We start from the raw sequence: 7352 nt of genomic DNA, 5'->3' as shown, positions 1-7352 counted from the left end.
TGTGTGGGAGAGGGGGGGGGAGGACTTGCTCACCAGGAAATTCCCCAGTTAACTCCCCAGGAAACTCACACATTCCAAAAACACTTATTGTGAGTTATTTAGTGGAGTTTGCATGAAATTCACATCAGTCCAACATACTGCTATACAGTAGGTCATGCATTAACCATGAAGCCGAATGCTAATGAACAGACATTTCCTTCACAAATTTATTTTTTCAAACTGCTATAGTGGTTGTACTGTAGCAGGTGTTGCATCATTCATCTCCACCAGTACAGGATGTGGTCCGATGGACTTGGCTGCAGCCTCTTTCTATCACATGAATCTTCTCTCTCTTCACAAATCTTGTATAAATCCATGTAAATTGTCAAGCAGTGTGTGCTTTCTCTACCTCGATTTTTGAAAATACTGTACATTGCAAACAGAAGTACAGTACTCCTGTCTTGCACTATATTTTGTAATGTGACTGTTTTTATTTATAGTGGTAAACCATCTACAACTGCTTTTCCACTACCCCCTAGTGTTACCTGGAGATGTGAGATAATTGTTTAATCACTTTGTAAATAAAGCAGCTCTTAGCTAAAGTCTATGAAAGCCCAGATGTCAAAAGTCACTTACTTCATTCACTCTCAGATGGACATTAAGTATTTACATGTAAGTAGTATGTTAGTAGTAGTAGTATGTTATCAGATATGGCAGATAAACAACATGTACACATACAAAAAAGAAGGTTATAAATAGCCTTAGCCAGCATGCTGACATTTACGTTTACCACATGACAGGGAGGCGGACCCAAGGGAGGTCTTGTATGTCCTCTCCCATGTCTGATCTCCTGTAGCAGCAACGTCAACAGGCGTTACTCTCGAGGTATGAGCACGGGCACAGCCGAAGGAAGTGAGACCATGGCAAGCCACCCTGCATGTCACAGCTCAGCGCGTTGGCGGCAGCTTCCTGCGTTGGCCTGAATATGTGTCATCGCCATCACCACAGGGAGTTGAAGTGGGGGCGGAGGGAGAGGATGCAGTGGTCAGATGTGATATCTTCTCATCAAAGGGACGTTGACAGTAGCAGATGACTCGGCCACATATGCTTCCCAGCAGTTCCACTGCCAACTATGGCAGCCTGTGAGGGTAATGAGGGGTGGGGCTCACAATGGCACTCCAGTTTTGCTATTTTTAATCCTCCCTCTTTAGGGGAAGGGGCTTTTGATTAAACATTAAAGTAAACAAGATCTGTAGTTCTAAAACGTTAACACCTTTTAATGGGTGCACTCGCAAAGAGGTGATGATTAGGAAAGAGAGGTTGAAAGAGCTTGTTAAAAGGATAGGGCCTCAAGTGATGCTTGCTTGTTTTTTATCTGCGCAGAGAGATGGTGGAAGTAATGTAAGTGCCACTTGAAAGGAAGTTTAAGTCACAAACCGTCTCTGGGTCACCCCCTGTGGGAAATGAAAAACTGGAAGGATTACAGCTTGAAGGCAAACATGCATAGCCAAGATGTTACACTGCTGAAATATAATTGGACTGCAAATGCACCCTTGTTGTATCTCTAGATTTGACACCAAGCACCTTCAAGAAACAACTATTTATACAATGTCAATTACAGGGTAATCCATTGTGATCAGAAATATGAACTTCCTCCCACATACACAGCTGCTTGCCAATAGCAATGTGAGAGTAAGCTATTAACATTCTAATTTCCACAAGGATTAACACCCACTAAGGTTATCTGGGTGTGTCATCGCGTCATGGTGTCATGATGATAGCAGAGATTGTTGTTCATAATTTTACATCAATTAAAACAAGGTAGTTCCTGAGCTTGTATTAAACATTGCAAAAGGAGTATATACTGTAGCTAAACTTGGAGTGTGTTCTTCCCTACAGTAGTGTGTATTAAAAAGACTCAGTCTTGCATTTTACACATTGTGATGTTTAGTAGAAAGAATCACACGCCTACACACTTTGGCATCAATCTGATTCTTAAGCCCACCATCTGTGACATTCAGACACATTTGCAGGTTGAAAAAATGACTGAATATAAATGCAGGAATGTCAGGGTGAAATATACCAATTGCTTCGGAACACAACCACAAAATGGGCTATTACTGTGGCATTAGTGTGAAACAGTGAAGTGGTGAAATTGAGAGTGTCAGTTGTAGCCTAAAGCATTGTGCCTTCACATTCTATGGATCCAGCTGTTGAATAATGTGTTAGTCAATCAATCCAATCTGTCTCACCTCCACTCTTCTTCTTCTTCGTACGGGTTAGGTGTTGTGTTCTCCTCTCCTCCCCAGGCTCGGGGCGGAGGGGCTCCACTGGAGCTGGAGAACAGCTTGGTGAGACCCTACTGTAGCTAAACCTTTCTCTGCCATGATCAGTCTTAATCTCATGTTTGTTTTTGTGTGTGTGTGTGTGTGTGCTTGCATGCAGGGCTGTGTGATGTGTCAGTGCAGTAGATCTGTGGTAGAAGTGCTTGTACTGTAGTTAGTGCATGCTGCTTCTGCTTGCTATTCTGCTTTCAGCTACCGCCACTGGCTAGCCCTCCTCACAGGGGGTGAAAAGAGGATCTGAGTAAATTTCATTTCAAGCCGGAAGATCCGGTATGACTGGAAGGTGTTCTCAGCCAGCCCTGTCCTTCAATCCAGGTACACGGTGGAGGTGAGAAATTGCTGTCAGCTGTTGGGCGAGGAGGAGCCTAGTGCAGAAGTACAGGCGGTTCGTTTCTGCAAACGCGGAGGTGACCAGGATATGCCAGCGATGGAGAGGTAGAGAGTCTCCCTGAGGTCCAGGCATCCGAAGGTCATGGTGGCACATGGAGGGGTGGAGGAGGCATGTCGAGCCTTGAATACTGCGTGCAGTACTTAGCATCAACAAGAGCGAGCATGTTACCAACAGGCATCATTATGGGGGGTCACCAGGGCTGAGTGAGAAAATAGCAGCCAGGAGAATGAGGTTGGCAGGACACTGCCAGAGACAACAGGAGCTGCCAGCCATCAAACTGGTGCTGTGGGAGCCAACACATGGGCATGGGTTACGAGGGCGTCCCACACTTACATACTGTACGTGGACGTACTCAAGAAAGATGCAGGAGGAGAAAGTACAGTACTGGTGAGCTAGATGTATGGAGGATCGGGATGATTGGAAGCGCGATGTAGGGCTCGTCCGAGGACGACCTACAGAGAGACTGATGACAGTAAGTGTCTCCTTTATGTTATCATATCATCCTGACACCCTCTGTGGCTCCCCTCAATGAATGAGTGAATGAATGAATGAATGAATGACTTTATTTATATAGCACTTTTCCAAACGGAAGTGACAAAGTGCTTCACAGTGAAATCAAAATACAAATTAAGAATCAGGTCTGTATAGAATAGAGAACAAATCATCATCAATAAAATCATACAAAACCATAAAACCAGAGGAGATAAACCAAGAATCAATAAAACGTATAAAAACGTAAAATTAAAATAAAAAATAACCTCTTTAAACCTCTCTTTCCTAATCATCACCTCTTTGCGAGTGCACTCATTAAAAGGTGTTAAAGTTTTACTGTAGAACTATAGGTCGTGTTTCCTTTAATGTTTAATCAAAAGCCCCTTCCCCTAAAGAGGGAGGATTAAAAATAGCAAAACTGGAGTGCCATTGTGAACCCCCCCCCACCCCCATCACCCTCACAGGCTGCCATAGTTGGCAGTGGAACTGCTGGGAAGCATATGTGGTGTGTGCTGAGTCATCTGCTACTGTCAACATCCCTTTAATGACAGAACATCACATGTGATCACTGCATCCTCTCCATCCGCCCCATTTATAAAAAATAAAAATGTATATAAAATGCCAACCTTTACAAGTGAGTTTTTAAAAGTTTTCTTTACAAGGTTGTTTTCTTTTCATGAATCTCTGTGGAGGGATGTAGCATGGGCAAACCTAAAGCTTATACAATTTTGTAGCGGATCCAAATCACAGGGCGGGTCCACGAGCCGCCCAAACACGGTCGACTATTCACCTGCATTCATTTTTTTTAGACCAGGTTTACACTAAAACTACCAGACTGATTTTTATAAAACTTGGTGGAGAGGTGTACAGTAGCATGGGTCACGTAACAACCCATCAAACTCGGGAGTGGGTCCAAATCACGGGGTGGGTCCACAAGCCACCCAAACACGGCTGGGCCGGCCATTCACCACCATTCATTTTTTGGACTAGGATTACACAGAAACTACTGTACCAGACCGCTTTTCATGAAACTTGGTGGAGGGGTGTAGAATGGGCCAATTTAGAACCCATTCAATTTTGGTCCACACAGAGCCACAAAATGCATTCAAGGGTGGAAGAATGTGCTCTTTGAGAACCATTTCTAGTAATTATGACATTGGGCAAACTCCAAGCGCTTGCTTCTGTGTCTTTTGGTCAGAAAAGGCTTTCTTCTGGCAGCCTTTCCAAAGAGCCTGTGGTTGTGGAGGTGGCGTGGTGCTTGTTTAAATCTGGTGACCCCAAGATGGCACCAAGGCCTGCACTTATCTCACAATGATTCTTGGGGATTTTTTTTCTTCTCTCACGTCCTTCTCACCTCCTCCTCCTCGGGGGCAACATGCAGTTGTGTCAAATATGCATGAGGTTTTCAACAGAACCATGTCTTTAGATTTAAAAAAAATAATTGCCCTGAGAGTGCTCAGTGGTATTTTCAATTGTTTGTGGATCTTCTTGTAGCCATAACCATATTTATGAAGGTCTACAACCATCTGTCTCGTTGACCTGCCAGTTCTTTTGTTGACAAAGGGATATTTCATGTATGTTACCTAATTTACAGTAGTGAAACAGTAAGTGATGTAATGGCTCAATATAGTTCTTTAAGACTAAGATAAATAAGTGGAATTTATTACCTGGTTTTAATTTTGGTATATTTTATTAACAGGGTGCCATTCATTGGGAAACTGTTATTTGATTGATTTGATTTTTAATTAAATCAGTTAATGTTTTTTGTTGGTTCCATTGGAACATAAATACAGTATAGTACAATATCTATGACAATTGGGTCTCTCTCTCTCTCTCTCTCTCTCTCTCTCTCTCTCTCTCTCTCTCTCTATATATATATATATATATATATATATATATTATTGTGTTTTTGCATTGTCTGTCAGTGCCAGTGACGTGCAACAGTGATTGATTCGTGTCCTTGCCTCCCTCCGAATGTTTTAGGGCGGCAAAGGATTTTCTTTGTTGTCTTTGAATGATTATTCTGTTCTGCTTGATATTTCAGCATTGGTGGCTAACAAAAGAGTAGCTTCATGCCTACTGTGTTTTACACAAACTATTTTAGCTACAGTATAACACTTTGAATTTGAAAGGTTTCAACAATACCTGGAGGGATACTACAAGTCAAACTCACCTTCTCAAATTCAAAGGTCAAGTATGTAGGGGCAGAAGATAGTAATTGTCAGTCTCAACTACCAGATCTGCCCATCTGCAATACGTTTGTTTGATAGTGAATGGACGAACAATGAAGACAATGGATATAAAATGCTCTTTGCAATTGACTAAAGTATTTGTCTCTGAAATTGCATCTAAAATGTATGTTGCAGCATCACATTTCACATCCAGAAATGCCAGAAAATGATTTTCTCATCTTGTATTGACCGGTCATACAATTAAACACAACACACACCCCAGAGCTTACAGTGTCTGGACCACAAGGCCCCGAACACACAAAATCAATAGAGCTGAACAATGTCATCAACTTAACAAACTGTATCAGTTTCTTCACCTTATACCCTGTTATTTCCACACAGTTTTCTGTACCACAAACCTTGTCCAGGGATTTATGGCCAGTCTGATGCCAGGTTTATTGTTCCAGGTTTGGGCCTGGTTTATTGTGCCAGATTGAGGGGAAGGTTATTTTCTATAGCTCACCTTGGCTGGAAATGACCTGGAAATACGTGTTTTTTCCTGTTCCAATATACTCCAAAATAGAGACAATTTATATGATACAGTATAGGCCATTTGTGGTTAAGTGAATTGTCAATGTCCAGAGGCACTACACCAACATCACCGCATTGTCACAGTCTTTTTTAATTGGCCATGCACAAGTTGACAAACTTACATCCTCCTAAACGAGTCAGACGCCCATCTGCAATGAGTCAGCTTCCCCATCTGGTATGAAAATTTGAAAGCCATTAATTTAGTTATTTATACATTTCTTTTCATTTTTCTAAAATTGGGCAATTGAGCATTGCTTGAGAAGTCCACATCCATTTCCCTAACTAGCAGAGAGAGCTCTTTGGCTGGACTGTTTATTTACATTTAATTAAACCTTTATTTTGACAGTTGTCAGACTGAGACCAATTTGCTTACCTCAAAGAGAAGCATGTGTTGTGATGCAAATTTGCATGGGAGTTAAGAAGTACTTTGGAGTTAAGTGCTTCTTAACGCGTTCGGGAGACCTGGCCATTGTCTGTTGGATTTTTCTGATTGGTCAGCACTGTTTACAAATAGCCTATGCATTAAAAAAAAGGACATTTATTTCTTCAGAAGCATCTTTTTCCATAAGCCCCCACCTGCTTCTAGTTGTTCCATGTCTCTGGTCACCTAGTGACCGCTGAAGATACTCTTGACTCTACCTTTGATGTCTGAAGGACCAAGTTACAACAGCGTGTTAATCCTCAGTGCGGCCCCATACATTCCTGTACAAGCCATCAAATCTGCTCTCAGTGCAAGGCCTTCCCCTGAACCCTCTCAAACACTCACTCAGAATTCCCTCACACCACAGAGAGCCCTTTTCCACCAAAGTAACTCTGGTTCGTGAACCGGTTCGGTTCAGAATTCTTGGAACCTTGGTTCTATCTAGGGGACGGGACCGCGTTTCGACTAGTTTTGAGCGGAACCGTTGTACGTCATTATATCATCACGGTTATTTGTTTTTTTGGTGCCGGTTCTGAACCAACTTTGGGGTTCCCGAACTCATTTATTTTTGGTCGAAATGCTTGGAACCGTTCAAAATTAGGTTTGCGAACCGGCACCGAACCGGTTCCTTCTTGGTGGAAAAGGGCTAAGAGAGATCGAGGAGCAGAATAACAGGCTCTAAGTAACTGAGCTCTCCATCCCCTAAAGCCGGGCCCAATCCGCTAGACGTGGAATGATGTAATACAAACATCTCCAGCCACTTATCTAGCACAGCCTTCACTTTATGAACATACAAGGCACTCACATCTGTTGTCTGTGTGTGGCTTTCAGTTTTGCCAGTCTCTTGGGGAGAAGGAGGCGTTGAATGTTCAAATGGTCAGGTCAGGTATGTGGGAGGTGTGTGTGTGTCTGTGTGTGCCCTTATGCAGTACTGCATTCACACTCTTTGTTTATGCTGTACA

Source organism: Borostomias antarcticus (assembly GCF_949987555.1).
Source record: "Borostomias antarcticus genome assembly, chromosome: 23".
NCBI lineage: Eukaryota > Metazoa > Chordata > Actinopteri > Stomiiformes > Stomiidae > Borostomias > Borostomias antarcticus.
This window is presented reverse-complemented; position numbering follows the sequence as displayed.